General features: G+C 44.9%; 1 protein-coding gene across 3 annotated transcripts in view; it reads right to left on the reverse strand.

Moving 5' to 3' along the window:
• Nucleotides 1-17,980, reverse strand: part of CGREF1 (cell growth regulator with EF-hand domain 1) — a 372,647-nt gene that overhangs the window by 139,377 nt on the left and 215,290 nt on the right. The gene's annotated exons all lie outside the window — the stretch shown is intronic.

Here is a 17,980-nt window from a genome sequence, read left to right on the forward strand (position 1 = left end):
TTATTCTGAGAACTATCCTACCTTCTGGTTTGCAAGAACTATTAATAAAATAAAAATGAACCATTTGCAAGAAAGGCTATATAAAACAGACAAAATAATATCTGGAATCTGAAACTTTAATAAACTAGTTGGTTATCACCTCTGTCCCATAAAGAGGTTTCCTCAGACAAAATTACAAAATTCTTTAAATGTGGTTAAAGAAAGAAAAACGGAACATGTCAAGTAACCAAATGACTTTAAATTAAATGCTGGTCTGTTGAGATGTAATGGCTAAAAAGAACATTTGGTGATCTTTGAAGCTGCACTTTTCACCACTGTTGTGCTACCTTGATGTTGGAGTTGTATGTATACTTTAGAAGAGTGTGGTGTGTCTCCACCAACATAGGATGGAAAGGGGATACCCCCTCCAAAAGACTTGTTTTGTGATTACTCAAAGTGGTTGTCTCTCAGATTTTTTCATTCAAACAGCTGTCAATTTAAAGCTGCTCAGTAAATCAAAAAGAATCCAAAGGACACTCCTCTAAAAATAACACAACCAATAAAAACAACCAACAGTCACATGTTAATGCATGAGAGAGCATTTTAAGAACTGCTTTAAAGTTCACACAGTCATGTAGGCCTGGAGGAGCCAAAGAAATTAGGAGCACTTACCAAATGTACTCTTTAAAGTCAAATTCATTTTCGGTATCATACTATTACACATCTTTTCTACCACAACCAGCTACATGAAATATCAATCTTTTAAAATAAGCAGAAATAACAGAATATTTACATAATGTAGTCATCTTGCCTTTCTCAGTACTTGCATATTTCTATTTCTAAATTCTTGTATTAAAACTCCTCATACATCCAATACAAAATACATAACATGAAACACAACCTGTCATATAAATAACATTTTTAGACAGACAGTTGAAATGATTCAGATATAACCTGCTATATAAATAACATTCTTAGTCAGACAATTAAAATAACAAACTTCATAGCTCCTTTTAGTATTGTCAAATAAAAGGAGGGAAAATAAGCATTGCAACTATTACAGGCAAATGTGCCCTTAACCCTTCTCTTATTGTTTGTATTGGCCTTGTCATTATTATTGTTTTCTAAGATTTAATTTTACTGCTTCTTCAGTTAATGAACATGAATCTTCTTCACTAGCTTCTTTTTAACATCTGCGTACATCCACCCATCCTTCCAGAACCCTTTTTTCCAATGGGATCGGTTTTAACATATGCATCTGCAATTAAATAAATTGTAGTTTTGAGTCACAATATTCTTAGCAGACCTAGACTCAAAACTAGAGTCAAAGTTATATGGTAAAAAAAAAGTCACAAAAGGGGAAGAAAAAGCTGTCTGAGAAGAATCTTTCAGCTGTTCAGCAAAAAGCAGTGCAAGCATCTGCTTTGGTACAGGAGATGGCTTCCAGAAACGTAGAGAACAGATAAATCAAATGTACTCAGCAGTGTTTAAAATAAGTGAAACACTGAAGGAATATATAAAGACAACTCATGACTGAATCACCTAGATCCATATTTTAGGGGATCCCAGTGGGAGTGGGTGTACATCAGGGTTCAACTCTGAGCCCACTGCTGTTCATAGTGGTGATGGACTATATTAGCAAACAGGTTGGAGGGGACGGATCAACAAAGCTGCTGTATGCAGACAATGTGGCAGTACAGGCAGACTCTGAGCTAGAACTTCAGCAAAGGATAAGAGAATGGAATGCAAATCTGAAGGCACATGGGATGAAACTAAGCACAGATAAGATGGTGGCAATGGCAGCAAATTGGGGAAATCAGAAGAAGCTGAGAATAGAGATAAAAGGGAAGATAGTGGAACAGGTGAACAGCGTCAAGTATCTGGGAGGGGTAGTTGAGGAGAAGGGTAGTCGGAATGAAGAGTTCAAAGCTAGAATCAGAGGGGTTGCAGCCAACTGGCATAGAATATCATGTGTAGTCTATGACAGAAGAATGCAAAGAAGCTGAAAAGTAAGGTGCACAAGACAGTGATGCCATGAGAACAACTGTATAGTACAGAAACCTGGGCAGTAAAGGCAGAACAGTTGAAGAAGCTAAAGGTAATGGAAATGAAGTGCCTGAGAAAGGTGGTAGGATGCACACTGTGGGACAGATGAAGAAATGAGGACATAAGAGCAGAAGCCAAAGTAGCTCCAATTGCAGGAAGATGAAAGAAAACAGATTACGGTAGTTTGGGCACATGTGTAGAAAAGCAGAAGACAATCTGGTGTGGAAGATTTGGGACAGACAGGAAGAAGGTAAGAGGAAGCAAGGACATCCAGCAAAGAGGTGGATGGATTGTGTGAAAGAAGATTTACAACAGTCAGGCATGAGTGTTGAAGAAGGCAGGAGTGTGGCACTGAATTGAGAGAGTTGGCGACAGTTAACATGATACCCCGACCCCATGTAGAAAAATGGGAAAAAAGGGGGTGATGATGATGATGATAATAAAGACAAATAACAAAATGTTGGAAAAGTAGAAAAAGCTTTAACTAGCTATTTTGATGAACTGATAAAACTACAAAACTAGAGGTTGAAATAAAAGTCTGTTTGAGCATGAGGACTCTCAAGAAGATATATTTTAAAAAACAGCAGCATTAGAAGACAGAGCAAACAGAGAAATACTGATTTTTTTATATTTTTTATTTATTATTATTATTATTATTTATTTGTTTATTTATTTATTTACTTATTTTTGCTGTGCTAGAAACTTTAAGAAACAAACTGCATTTATTTTATGAAAGTACATACAAGCAACTGGACTGATGTTCTACATCAGGGTTTGTTAACTGAGAGGGCACATTAAGTGTATTTTCCAAATCTTGCCATGAGAATGCAGCCAAGACCTACATTAGCAAAGATGCTATCATACCAGCAGAAAGAGTTGTGCCTGATAAAACTGTGGCAGAAGAGAAAAGAATTAAAAATTGGGAACATCAAAGTATTTGTAGAAAATGATTATTCTTAGTTTTAGCACTTAAATTTGCTTATTCATACTCAGCAATTGTTCAGAACTTGTAAGCACTAAATAAGCTACTAATTACTATAGCACTCAATCTTCCTCATTACCTAGAGGAAAACAGTTTTTGTACTTACTTTTCTCACTGGCGTTGAGAAAAACAGCTCTTGTACTCACTTTCCTCACTTATCTAGAGGAAAATAGTTTTTTATTCAGGCATGTCCAAGGGTCAGCTCCCAGTGTTCTCCCCTGTCTATCTGATGAATCTGGGCATCTTGAGGCAATGGAGCAATTGCCTCATGTACACAGACAACCCTCTCCTCCTACCACTCAACACTACAACCTGTGAGAGATGCACTTATCTAGCCAAACTGGAGGTAAAGCTCTCTCCAACCAAGATTGAACCTGACAGTCATGAGGAGAAGGTAAACATTTGCACCACACCACACTCATCACATAGGGCCGGATTCACGATGGCTTGCACGGAGTCTAAGACTAGAGTAAGACTCCATGCAGCCATCATGTCCGACGAGCGATCCAGGAACAGCCTGCAGGGGCATGCAAGAGAGCTCCTAAAACGGCTCTTACACGGACAGGACCGGGTTATGCAAATTACCTCAATTGCAGGCGAAAGGCATGCAAATGAGGTAGATATGCGATCCAGGAAACCCGAACCTGTCCGAGTAAGATTAGTGTTATCTGCAGAAATGTACTCAGTTGACAACTGATTACCGTTCTGCAAATAGCAAAACGGAGCCGTGACAGCTCCAAATAAAGGTTGCATCCAGTGCAGGAAGCATGCCAATGGCCAAATATACAGCCAATGGCAATGTTTCCAGATGCAGTATGAAAAAAAAAAAAACATTTTTTTTACTCCGATTTCCGATGTTTAAGTGTAGTGCAGCACCACGCAAATGGGCTGCGCTCTAAAAACCAGAAAAATAAAAATTAAAACACACAAATGTGGATTTTATTTAAATTGTTAATTTTCAATGCAAGGGAATGGCAGGCTGAAGCCAACATGGCCACCGAGTAGAGGTTGCTAAGGGGGAAGCACAGTCTAAGAGATGTAACCAAGCATTAGTAGGCAATCCTATGCAAAGGAGGGTTAGGATAGTGAATCACAGGTTTACATAGCAAATGAGCACAGTCAGTGGAGTGTAGGAGTAGGATAAGGGGAGTAACAGAGTAGAAGATAGGTGACATCTCAAGTGAGGTATGTATGAAAGAAGGGAGGCTCATTGGAGCAGATTGGCATGTGCCAGCTGTCATTTACACATCATTGAAAGAGGTGTTTCTACAGGTAGGCTAGGTAAAGGCAAGAAATGGAAGGTGTATGCCATGAATAACACCAAAGCTTCTTGCTGAGTGGGTATGCATGCGTGTGCGCGCCTGTAAACCCGAGTAAGACAGTGTGCGCGCGTGTAAGCGTGGGTGCATGTGTTTAAGCCGGAGTAAGCATGTATAAGGCAGTTAAAAGTGTTGTAAGTGCATTTGCGCTGGTGCACACGCGTTTTAACCTGAATAAGCAAGTTGTAGTCCGTGTAAGCATGTTTGCACGCGTGTGAGCTGCTGTGAACGTGTTTGCCCTTGTGTGCACGGCGCTGCCCCCCCCCCCCCGAGGAAACTGAAAGGAAATAGGAAGCACAACAAATAGTAGGAAGCTACCAGGGAGTACTAGCAGAGCTAGCAGGTGAAAACAATCAGAATCAGGCAATTACACAGGCAGTACACTAGCCCAGCCCAGCCTAGCACTTAAAACTCTTCAAATAACAGTCCATAATGTTTCTCACAAGAGACACTGCAGTAAGCTAATAGAAGTGAAAACTGAAAATGCTTTACTGAGACAAAGAAATGTTAGGGGCTGCCATTGCTGTTATAAGGCGACATATGCAACATGCTGAGGGTGGTGACAATGGAAATGCTGCTGGACAACCCACAGTGAAGAGACAGAGAAGAGTGTACAGGCCCAGGGTAACCTACCAGGGGCTACATGAGATGGAGATTGTGGAGCACTATAGAGTGGACAGAGACCTCATGCAGCAAATTGTTGAGCTGTGCAGGCCACGCCTCACACACAGTACCAACAGAGGGGAACCCATCCCAGTGGAAACCAAGGTATGTGTTGGCCTAAGAATATTAGCAACAGGTACTTTCCAGAGACCAACTGGTGATATGATGGGGATATCACAGGCATCAGCATCCAGGGTACTGTACCAGTTCCTGGATGCCATGTCAGCACATGTCAGTGATCATGTATATTTCCCCTATTCCCATGAGGTATTGGCCAGCAATATGCATCTCTTCCAGCAAATAGCGGAATACCCTGAAGTAGTGGGTGCAATAGACTGCACACACATACGCATCAAAGCACCAGCCGGTGAGCGGGGTAGGGTCTACTTCAACCGCAAGGGCTTCCCCTCCATCAACTGCCAGGTTGTGTGTGATGCCCAGGGCATAATACTGAATGTGTGTGCTGGCTGCCCAGGAAGCTACCATGATTCCCATATCTGTCATTTGATGCAGCTGTAACAGACATTTGCCAGTGGGGACATCCCACATGGTCACCTAGTGGGGGATGCTGGCTATGCACTGGAGCCATGGCTGATGACACCCATCAGAAACACACAAACACCTGAACAGGAACTCCATAATGAGGCACACGCACAAACATGAAATGTAATCGAGCATGTGTTTGGGCTGCTCAAGTCACGGTTCCAGTGCCTGGACACATCTGGTGGAGCCTTGCAGTACTCACCAACTACATGTACCCAAATTGCCATGGTATGTGCTATGCTACATAATATGATCCTGCGAAAACAGCTGCAGCAAGACCAGCATGGGGCAGGGCCAAACAGCCCCCCACCATTGCCAAGGCCTGCACAGGCATGGGGTGACTCGGAGGAGGAACAACCTGAGCCTGCCCCAGTAGGCAGAAGGAGGCGTGCCCAGTATGCTTTGGCCTTGGCAAAGAGGCAACGCATAGCACATACACTGGCTCAGTAGGAACTCTGGAAATTATACCTCTCTCTGACTCGCACATATAGTAAAAGGGATGCCTAAGTTGACACAACCTGCTTTCAAACATGTACAGGGAGTGTAGTATGTGCATCCAACATAGGCAGCCCTGCAGCACCACCTGAGGCATGATTGCCATGTGTTAAGCAATGTAAAGCAGTGCTAAACAGCATTTACCACCATGTACTTTATGCAAACAGAATCGCATACACCAACTAGTGCAACTGTGGTCAATGTTGAGTAATATTGGGCAACATCCAGCAAAGTTGGTGAATATTCAGCAATGTTGGACAAGCCTGGTCTAAGTAGGGCATAGCTGAACAAAAGCCAACATGCTCATATTTGCTTAACTGGCCCTTAAGCAGTCTGTTCTGCTCAGTATGAAAATATAAAGCAGTGATGGGCTTCGAACCCAGGATACTGTGCACTATAGTTAAAGTACTGAACCACTAAACCATGACAGTATTGCAGTAGTCAGCCAGTATGAAAGAATATTGATAGGTCTATGCAAAGTATCTCATGGAAACCCTGCAGGCACAGCATAATCCCTGTTGAGTTATGACACAAAGGTTAGTCCTGCAGTAAGAACAGAAATTGACTTCCAACACACACCCACACAGTATAAATGTTAATATTGGTCATGTTCACACACATCTACAAATGTAGTGGACCTCAGATCACAACATACTGAAAGGTCACATTAGGCATGCTCACACACTTGAATAAATAAAACAAATGTCAGGCAACAAAACATGGAAAGCCTGAACTGGGCATGCTCACACACTTAGGCCATGTCTGAGTACAGCAGTGGGCCACACATATCTGGCAGTGGCATGTGTTAACCCAGGAACCTCTCACTATCCAGCAATCCACCCTGTGCACACAGTTACATGACAACAGACACATATATAATATAGTAGAACCCTGTCATAATCAAATATGTTCTGCAGATACCTAAGTTGTTCATAGAAACTGGGAAAGCAAAGTCGATAAAGACCTGCAAACAGTATCAGCAATAAATATTGTGCATCCCGAACATAAGCATAGGTTCAGAGGTCGATACTAGGCTATCTGCCCTAGGGCATGTACAAGCCTAGCCAGAGTGTTTGGCTTTTGCAACCCTGTCAGATTACTACACTGTGCCAGTGAATAGTAGGTCACACAAGATAGCCCATGTACGTCTAGGCTAGTGTGCCTCTGTCTAGCAGGGACACAGAAGATATCCCAGGGGTAAACATATGATCACCCATACAGCCGTCAAGATGTCCCCTGTAGGTGGTCAGTGGGTGGCTCTGCCTATGTGAAACTGTGATCACAATCTGGAGTGAGTGGAGGCCCTGGGATAAGAATCTGTCCCTCCAGCATGTCCAATTAACATCTGTGCTGAGGTATATGTCCCTGGAGTGTGTAGCTCCAAGGGAGTTGGATATCCTGAGGTGGAGCATGTCCAGTAATTCTGGGTTGGGTATTTCTGTAAACAACAGGCACACATTGTATCCGAGTAGGTGGTAAGCGACTGAGTATAGCTGGAGTTACTGCATCCGAACTGTGCAGGTCATCCGTGTGAGTCCCTACATCTGCTTGGTGAGGAACTTCTGTGGCCAGTACAGTTGCTGCAGGTGTTGGATAAGGTACACCCCAAATGTGGCATTGTAACCAAGCATGGTTGTGATGAGTGTAGGGGCACAATGACCTCACTCGATCTACATGTGAAACCATATGGGATAAGGTGGCTTGTATAGAAAGTCTGTCCAACCACTTTGGCAAAGTGAATGTCAAAGGCGACAGTACAAACAAGTCATGTCCCCAATCACCTAACAACTCCTACCATATGTAATGGAGTACTACCTATGTGGTAATGTGTGGGCATGTTGCTATTCCCAAAGGGGATGACTATGCAACTAATGGCATTTAGCTGTAGGCCATGGCTCAGGTACCAGTCATCCATCTCTGTGAGACCCTGTTTGAGTATGCATGTGGCAGCTGGAGAGTTGATTATGGCACCCAGTTTGCAGTCAAGTGCAAACAAGGTCAGCCATATTCCCCCTGTGGTAGCCTGTATGTCAGACAAATATATACTGAACAAGAGAGGTCCCAGAACCGAGCCGTTTGGGATGCCACGTGTAACTGGTGTATAGTCAGACATGGCACCTGCAATTCTGACCATGTGGGTGCTAACCCTGATCCAGGTAGCAATCCACCATGTGAGATATGTGTCCATATCGACGCTGGTGAGCCTATGCATAATGGCCCAGTGGGTTATTGTGTGGAAGGGGTTTGCAAGGTTCAGGTAGGCTTTGGACAACTGCGCCTATGTCGATGGACCTGTTAACCATCTAAAGAATACAAACATGTTCAAGAGGCAAGATCTGCCCACAACAATGCTGAAATGTGTAGGACACAGTGTCTGTAGGTTCCTGATGTCTATGTGTAAGAGACCCATGACAATACGCTCCACAGCGTTGCAAAACAGGCTAGTTAGGCTTATATGGCAATATTGTCTGTGGTCCGTTGTGGCACCAACTCTGTGTAGTGGGACCACTGTTGCTGTACGCCATTCCATGGGTACATATCCTGTAGTAACTCCAATATTGCACAGTGATGTAATGTGAGGGTTACGTCTGTCATGAAGCTCGTGTAAGATGCATGCCGGGACACCATCTGGTCCCATTGATGCTGTGATGTATGCTTTGGGGAGGGCAGCACTCACCTGTTACTGTGTGATGTCAGGGAGGTTACACTCTGTTGAGATGGATAGTTGCTCCCTAGGGGGGATGGGGGGAGACATCTGCACTGAACCAGTTTGCCAGGATGTTGGCAATGCCAATGGGTTCAGGGTAAGTTTAGTCAGTATGCAGTAACATACAGCATACCAGTGAGTGTCCACCCAGGTTCCTGACATAACTGAAGAAGGCCTTGTGATAGTCCTACGTGTCTGGTGCAATTGTCCGTGAGAAGCATCCCTTAGATAAGTTCATGAGTGATCGTAGCTGTCTGCTAGTACAGATCACAGATGCTTTCCCTGTCTGGGATTGTGCTCTATCATGTAGTAGCTTCCTCCTGACATTGTACAGCTTATTAATGGATGGGGTCTATCAGACAGGTCCCCTGCCATTGGAGGAGTGAGTTGTGTTGTTATTTGGGATAGCACAATCCATGCAGTCCACTAGGTGTCCATAGAATGTGTATGTAAAGGATTCAGCAGTTGGAGCCGTATTTGCCACTGTCTCAGGGTCTCTGAAGGATACCACCTTGCTTTGGTGAAGTGAGACGTTGGCTCATGAAAAGTTCACCAAGATTATCCAGGATGGGTATGTGGAGGGTATGTGTATGTCCAGTGAGATATATGTATGTTCTGACCTTACCAATGAGGGGTATATCGCTGGTGTGGAACATAGAGTCCCCATGTTGGTGATGATCAGGTCCAATATGTATTCCCCCTTGTGGCTGTGGTGACTGGTTGTGCCATAGCATATGAATTAACAAATTGTAGCGACTGCAGGGTGAGGGTGTTGGGGCTTGAGTAGTATCCCCAGTCAATATTTGTGTATTTGAAGTCAACCAACATAATGGTGTTTGTGGAGACCTTCATATTCTCCACTGTTCCCAGGAATGCCGAGTGTGGTTCCTGAGTATGGGAGGGAGGTCAGTAGCAGGCAACAAACTGAAAGGCAGGTTTGCACAATGGTAGTTGTATATGTATGGTTTGTGATGCTTAGTGCAGTGCTACTAACCCGGAGGTGTGTGTATCTGTGATGTATATGGATACTCCCCCTAGTTGTGTTGTCCGTTCCAAGTCCTGTAGTCAGAAAGCATGGTATGAAACATAACCTGGTAGTACTGGTGTGCATATGTGAGCCTGAACTAGGCATCTGTTAGTGCACAGATATCGCTATCCTCCATACTGAGGAGAGTCCTGAGTGGCCGCAGTAGGAGGGTAAGACATCTGGTGTTGAGCAGCATTACCCTTAGTGTCATTTAACCTGTAATGTCTATGGAGGTTGGAATGTCTTTTGAGCCCTGCTCAACAAATGCACTATGGTGGTAGCAAGAGCCTTAGCCAGCATTCGAAGGTCCAAGGGTGACAGGTGCAAGCTGTCCATAGTGAAGCTACGTGGCATGTCGAGCATGTCACCACAGGCTGACAGACACTGCATCCCCTATGAATGACACCAATTTGTTAGCCAACTGTTAAACGTGATATGTTTGTCTGTATACTGTGACATCATAATTGGTGTTTGTAAGATGCTAGACAAGGTCAGGGTCATACTGGCCTGGGCTACATGATCAGAGTGTTCCTCCATGTACCATGTTATGTGGTCCAGGGAGTAACGTCTGAGGTTTTACGCACCAGCATGGACAATGATGGTGCCAGTCCTGTACTTGTTTTGGAGTGACCTGACTGCATGTGTTATGTGGCAGATCCTGGCACCCGACAGACAGCCCAAAGTGACTATTCCCATGTTTGGCCTGGTGAGTGGTATGTCAGTGTGTCTGACAATAAGTGTCGCCTATTACAAGTGTATTAGGTGAGTTGTCTAGCCCAAAGGGTAGTGACTGTGTGGCACACTGACATTGTGAACTATGTGATATGTGGGTATTGTACTGGGGTAGCAGTTGTGTGTGTGCCTGCTGTGGAGGTCTCTGCTGCTTAGAGTTAATTCACAGCATCCGAGTATGTCTGTGTGTGATAATGTGGTTTGAGTGCTGTCGCCAGAGGATATGTGAGACTGATATGTGGTGTGTGTGGTTACCTTCACCACCTGATAGACTGTGCCAGTCATGGGTTGAGAGAGTTCAGCACCCTGTATGTCTCTATAGGTGCATCTCACACATATATCTGAGTTTGTCGGGAGGAGGAGAGGGTTGTCTGTGTACATGAGGCAGATGTGACATTGTGTCAACATCACAATATTCACCAGCTGGACTGGAGAGTACACACAAAACCGATCCCTGGACATGCCGGGATATTATGATGACATACACTGTAGCCAGATCACAAAGGATCAGCAGGGTGTTAAGTGTGTAAAAGAGTATAACAGGGATTAGTGCTCAGGTTCGTTGGTGTTCTGTAAAGAGTAGCTGAGAAGGAGTCATGACACCTCCGACAGCTATGTCATATATAGCAATGTACACCCATATATGTCCTGAGTCATGGCCAACTGTACCTGACTGATAATGCCGACATCCTGACAGACAGGCCCAGATATACAGACCCACCTCCCACTGACGATAGTCCATATCATCATACCAGGATATATCACATGTAGAATGGATGAACAACTAGCCCCAATGCCAACAGCATGGCAGCAAGTGGAATACATTGATTCCCAATATGTGTCATGCATAAACTACAGAACAAACAGATCCTGCACCTGAACAGTCAGCTGAGGCCCCCCCCCCTACACAGGATGTGGAAACGTTGAATGCGTTACAGCAACATATGGCACTTCACACAAGTGTTGGTGCACAACACACCATGGGAAGTACAGTCCAGTATGCCTATGAAGTCTGATCTGCAAGGCCATAGAGTCCATCATGGTTGAAGTCATAAACAGAGCTATTGGAAGCTGACATACACACAACCCTACTAACTGTGGTATGTTCATGTGCGGATCATGGTTCCCAAACATGCTAGACTGTTTGCAAAGCAGCCACCCAGGACATACATCACTGAACACAGCTACACATGTCTCACATAGACTTTGTAGAGCCCTTTATCAAAATCCCGGACACATGTAGTACCCACAAAACCAACAAGCTGTGCATAAATATGTGTTGACATATGAAGGAATGTCAATGTGTCCACAGATAGATCACACAAGGTAAGGATTATGAGTTCCTGTTCAAGCTGTTGACACCCGATGACCCACATGGACCATTCCTGGAATGGCATAAAACAAAGTGTACACACATTACCATGTCCAGTCTGATGATGTTACCATCCTATAAATACAGCAGGAGAAGTGAAACCAGTCAATAAAGCAAATAGTGCGCTGTGTTAATGTGTCTCTCTCTAGTATCATAACATAATGAGGTAGGGGTTTGAATCCTGCAAACACTGACTGTGTGTGTGGGTGGACGTGTGCAATTGTTTTTGAAAGGAGTGCCCTTTTTGGAGACTGGGAAAACACACTAAAAGAGGTACATTCCTCTTTGGAAAGACTGATGATGTCACCATCCTACAAATACAGATGGAGAAGAGAAACCACCCAATAAAGCAAATAGCGTGCTGTGTTAATGCATCTCTCTCTAGTATCATAACATAGTTAGGTAGGGGTTTGAATCCTGCAAATGCTGACTGTGTGTATAATTGACTTTGAAAGGTACATTCCTCTTTGGAAAGACTGATGATTACAACAGTAAGTGCATTGCACACATCAGGTATCTGCGTGGCAAAAATATATGTATACATTCAGGTATCTGTGTGGCAAAAATATATGTGTACATGTCCCCTCAATCAGTACATATGTGTGAAGCCTGCATACTACATGAATACATTTGTTTCCATTAACAGGTTGTGCCGCTGCTTCTCAGATCGTAGGTCACATATTTATGTATGTGACAAGGCTGTCCACTGTCGTGATCTGTGGCCAAGGTCATCTGTGCCACACACACCCATGACAGTTACTTAAGAGTAGTGTGAGTGAGGGTATATGCCTGGGGTATATGTCAGACATGTTCATACACAACAACGACTGCCAATAATGGACAGTCTTTATAGGTGTACAACTGCCTTGTGGATATGCATTCAGGCCTCTAATGTCTTATGTGATACACCCTGGGACTCCACAGTACCTATGGATATGTGGATACCAAGGGACACATGACATAACATGAGGCCGTATGTACACATTGGTACCCAACATACATGTTGAGGGCTACCACCTGTGTGGTACTGACAGGATAGTATGTATAGTACATGTGGATGACTATGCCATAGTCGGCTTACTGCTAAACAGCATGTATCAGACAACAGGTATCTGTCTGTATGATACCCTTGTGTAGGATATGCGTCCCATCCAGGGAATGCATTGTAGGCCAATGCATGCATTTCCAGATTTGGATGGACACATCCCTAGTGTGTTTGCATGTACCTAAGGGGGCTATATGCCAGACAGGTGTGGTCACAGGAATGGGTGGCGGTCATTACCACTGGTTAGTGTTACAGTGTAGCACCGGAAGGATCCAACTGTTACTGAGTTCCCTAGGACTGTGTGTCATTTGTCAGGACATCATCCAATGATTGCTTATAGTCATGCTGTTGACGTTGTGTATACTACCAGACTGCAAATCATTGACAGATATTAACGGTATCACCCACAGCATAGTGTCAACCCATGTCATACACACATGTCTACCCATGTTAGTACATAACTGTAGTAGAATGCATACTGGCCATTGAAAGATACTATGAGATGTTAACAATGTGTACTACAGGGTATGCCACATGTCCCATGTGTCCACTATGCATGTACATGCAGACAGTGTGCACTCACCATGTTCACAGATGTTCACTTGCTAATCTGTACTGCACACATCACACACGTGCTGTCCACTCACTAACACATGCTGGCAACACATTACACTTCAGCCAAGTGGCACATGGGTGGACAATACATACTCAGACCTAACAGTGGTGTAAACAATGCTACATTGACAATCAGAGCTTTGATGCATAATGTCTGCTCAGATATACCTACAAGGATGTCATTACACTTTCCTGTTGACAACTTGCTAATATTGCTACACTGCTATAGTGTCACCCTGTGCATCAGCACCATGTTAGCCTGTTCCTCCATCAATGTTACAGATGACAGGAGGTGACACAGGTATCATCATATGCACAGGGCGTTTTGTTGTTTGCCAGAGCCTGACATTGACCTATCCAATCGACATGTCTGTGTGTGTGTGTGTGTGTGTGTGTGTGTGTGTGTGTGTGTGTGTGTGTGTGTGTGTGTGTGTGTGTGTGTGTGTGTGAGGGACAACAGTACAGCATCGGCCAATGTTGATGTAATGTGTGTGTGTATGTGTGAGCCCTAGTTGTTTGGTTAATGTGTGTGTGTCTGCATGCACACAGCTCCACCATGTGGTTGCCATAGACGGTAGTTTGTGGGTCAGCCACAGACTGTACCTGCTAGGCTGTACAGATCACTGTCTCCGGCCATGGACACAGTACCTGTGCCTGGCAGGGGTGCTATGGACAGTATCAGGTACCAACCCTGACTTGGTACTGTCATCAGAGGCAGAGGTATGATGACTGGACCCATGTCCCTGCTGGGACTGGCCAGAGCCACATGCACGTGGTCTACTGGGGCGGTCAATGGACAGGCCAGCCCCAGCATTGCTGGGGCTGGTAATGCCACTACGGGAGTGGCTGTGAACTGTGGGCCATCCGTGACCACTGCCAGCTGTTGCTGTCATGCGTCTGCGTCGACTTCGCAACTGTCCCGCATGGTCCTGGCTCATGGAAGACATATTGTGGAGGGCATCTAATGTCTCCCCCCAACGTCTATCAATGACCTCGGTGTAAGTCCAGATGGCACCGGCAAGGTCACGGATGCTGTCATTGATAGCGGTGTAATGTGCCCTCTGCACCCTAAGTCCCTGCCTGGTGTACCGTTCCATACGTGCCTGAGCCTGCATTACAGCCCAGAACATACTGGACATCATAAGACCTGTGAGGGCACACCTGCCAGGGGCAATACTACCAGCGGTGCTTCCCCAAGAACCCCTGGACCTCTGCATATGTGGTACCGTTCCAGGAATACGGCTATGGCTGCTGTGAGGGGATGCAAGTGCCATGGGTACCACACTCTCCTGGTCAGTGGTAACTGTATGCTGTCCCTCACCTATGGCCATTAGTGGTGAGGGATGTATTGACAGTATGAGTGTGCGCATAGATGGGGTTGAATGCTGTGTACTGTCGATTGGCGGACCAAAGACAGACCCTGTCAAACCTTCCTGTGCCAAAATACATGTCTCATCATCACCACTATTCGTGGCAGTGGCTTCAGGTTCCCTGCTACTTTCAGCCACCCCTAACTCAGCACCTGTGAGAGGAAGACAGGAAACACACTTTACGGTCTGCACATGAACATGCACACATGCACACATGAACACACGCACATGCACACACGCACACGCACACATGCACACGTGAACACATGAACACATGCACACATGAAAACATGCACACATGCACACATGAACACATGCACACACGCACGCATGCACACACGCACACATGAACACATGCACACGTGCACACGTGAACACATGAACACATGAACACATGCACACATGACCACGTGAACACTACTACACTCCTCACTACAGCACATACACACACACACACACCAGCAATCCAACACATACTCTATAGTAGGTGAAGGTGGGTGTCAGTATCACAAGTTAAACAGCCACCACACATGTGTCAGCATGCAGAATATGTGTTGCACAAGACCATGCAGTGCAAGTGTAGACGCCCCTATTTAATGGCAGTATACATGGCTTTGATGCAACTGTGTAGTTCAGTGATTGTTTACACCCTGGAACACAATGTGTACATGGACACAACATTGCTGTGCAGGTATTATTAGCTCTGCAATGCCCTGTGCACCACCACTCACAAGTATCCATGTCATGGCTGCATGTGTTATCTGTGTGACACATAGATATCCATGTCTGAGTACAGTGTCTGTGTCCATAGCAGATAATAGTGGGCACGGGTGTAGCACATGCATGCTATGTACACACACGGGATGAGTGGTGCATGTTGACGTGATGGAATCCCAATGCTCGACATAGCCAGTGTACAGTGGTTATGGTGAGTGTGGGACATATTGCAGATATGTCGGTGCAAGACATGGCATGGCATGTTACATGACTGCAACATTAAACACCACACAAACCCGATGTATGTCAAGTGACCTATACACCCACTAGCATTCCAGGACATATATGTGACACTTTGTTTGGATGGCAACTGCTGTGCATATTGTGTATACTGGGATATGTAAGCACACACACAACATGCTATGCATATTGTGTATAGGTGCATATGTTTGTACACACACAACATTGAGGTGCAAAGCAATGACTGCTATGAGTAGTACTGTGGTCACTGTAACTGGATGGGGTGTAGTACCCTGTGCCATCATCAGCATGCATCTTGTGGTCACTCACAGCTACTAATGTGTGCAAGACCACCGCCTAGCATGCTGTACCTGAACTGCAGTGCCGTGGCTACGTTCACAGTTACACAGCCACCTTGTACATGGGTGTGTGAGGTGCCCAATAGGGAGCATTGCCTAACATGACTGTGTTATGTGTTGCAGAGTGTTGCACAGCCCCATGATAGACCTCTACCCCTGAGGTACATCTTGTGTGTGTGCATGATATGTGGGATACTAAAGTGTGACCTTACAGCGTGTGTGTGTGTGCTAATGCCAAATGTAGCATGTTTTCGTGTACTGCGTATGATAAACATGTTCTGTTGCGTACAGCTGTAGCAACTATGCATATCCAATGTGCAGTACAGTGTTGCCACAATTGTGTCTGCTGCACTGTGCATTGCATGTGATTGAATCAGCTACTGACTTTACTGAGATGATTGATGTCTCTCAGCAAACATGCACAGCAAGCATTATGCGTAGGTGTGTTACGTGTACATGGCCTACACCTCACCTATGACATGCACATTTCATTACCAATATTAAAGCTTTAACACACTCAACAGCATGTATCGTCTGCCCTGCTGTCACACCAGAGGGACCTACAAGAATATGGCACAGTTTGTCAGTGGCCACAACTGTGGCATTGCTACTGTGAGTGTGCTAAACTACAGTGGAACAATAGTCAACAGTCACAGGTGTACAGATACTATTCCAAATATCAGTAGTGCATACGATAGGCAGCACAACTGCTAAACACACAGTACACATCTCCTATATGCATATTCTAACAATACAGGTAACGGTAGTCTACAGCTAGGGCATATTACCTGCACGCTCCATGTCATCCTGCTGGGTGGCTCTGGCCTCCATGATGACACATGTGTGATGCTGTTGCTGCTGTAGGCCAGGAGCCACCATGCTTAGGAGCAGCTCCTCCACTCTGGTGAGGGGGGATGTATGGCCGCCCCACCACCTGTGGCAAGCTGTTGCCTATGGATATCAGATGCATGCCGCCAGACATGTCTAATTAAATCACTGCAGTGATGGCGTACCTGCTCATATGTCCGGTTATGCATGCCTATGTCATTTACCCGGCGAACAAGTTCTTGCAACAGTGCAGTATGCTCATGGTGGTGCTGGCTGGCCCTGGAAAAAAAGCAGGTTATAGTGCTGCACCAGGCTGTTCTGTATTTCCTGCTCCTCCGCAGCTGTATACGATGGATTGCGTTGATGAGCCACATCCCTGGAAGACAATTAAACGATATGTGTGAGCAAGTCATGTGGCACACTTAACATTATGAAGTACAGATATCACTTAACTGCCATATATAGCATCTATCTGTCTATCAGAGGATACACACGTTCAATACCACATATCAGTGCTCAGCCCACAACTGGCTGACAGTGCCTGCCACACTCCATATAACAAACCAGTATACACCAGTAGTCGGCACACTGTTTGGGATACAATACATAACCTCGCCCCAGGGGTACATATCAAGTTAATGCATGAAGACATATGTCATCCAATGCAATGAATGTAATGTACATTTACAGTATTACCAGTAAACCACCCTAGTCTTTGATGCCATACCCCTACCTAACATATGTGCACGGTTGTTAATATAGCTGGCATACTGCTGTAACAGAGTATACATGTTGCTAGGTACACACACATACCCTGTAACACACATGTGATTGCGGGCATGGTACAGGCATCATTACACACACATCAGACATACATATAACACACGAATGTATGCCGACACAGACGAGCATTATCTGTGTACCTTATAGTACTGTGTGCC

This window comes from Protopterus annectens, chromosome 2.part1, assembly GCF_019279795.1.
Source record: "Protopterus annectens isolate FY-2018-M chromosome 2.part1, PAN1.0, whole genome shotgun sequence".
Lineage (NCBI taxonomy): Eukaryota > Metazoa > Chordata > Ceratodontiformes > Protopteridae > Protopterus > Protopterus annectens.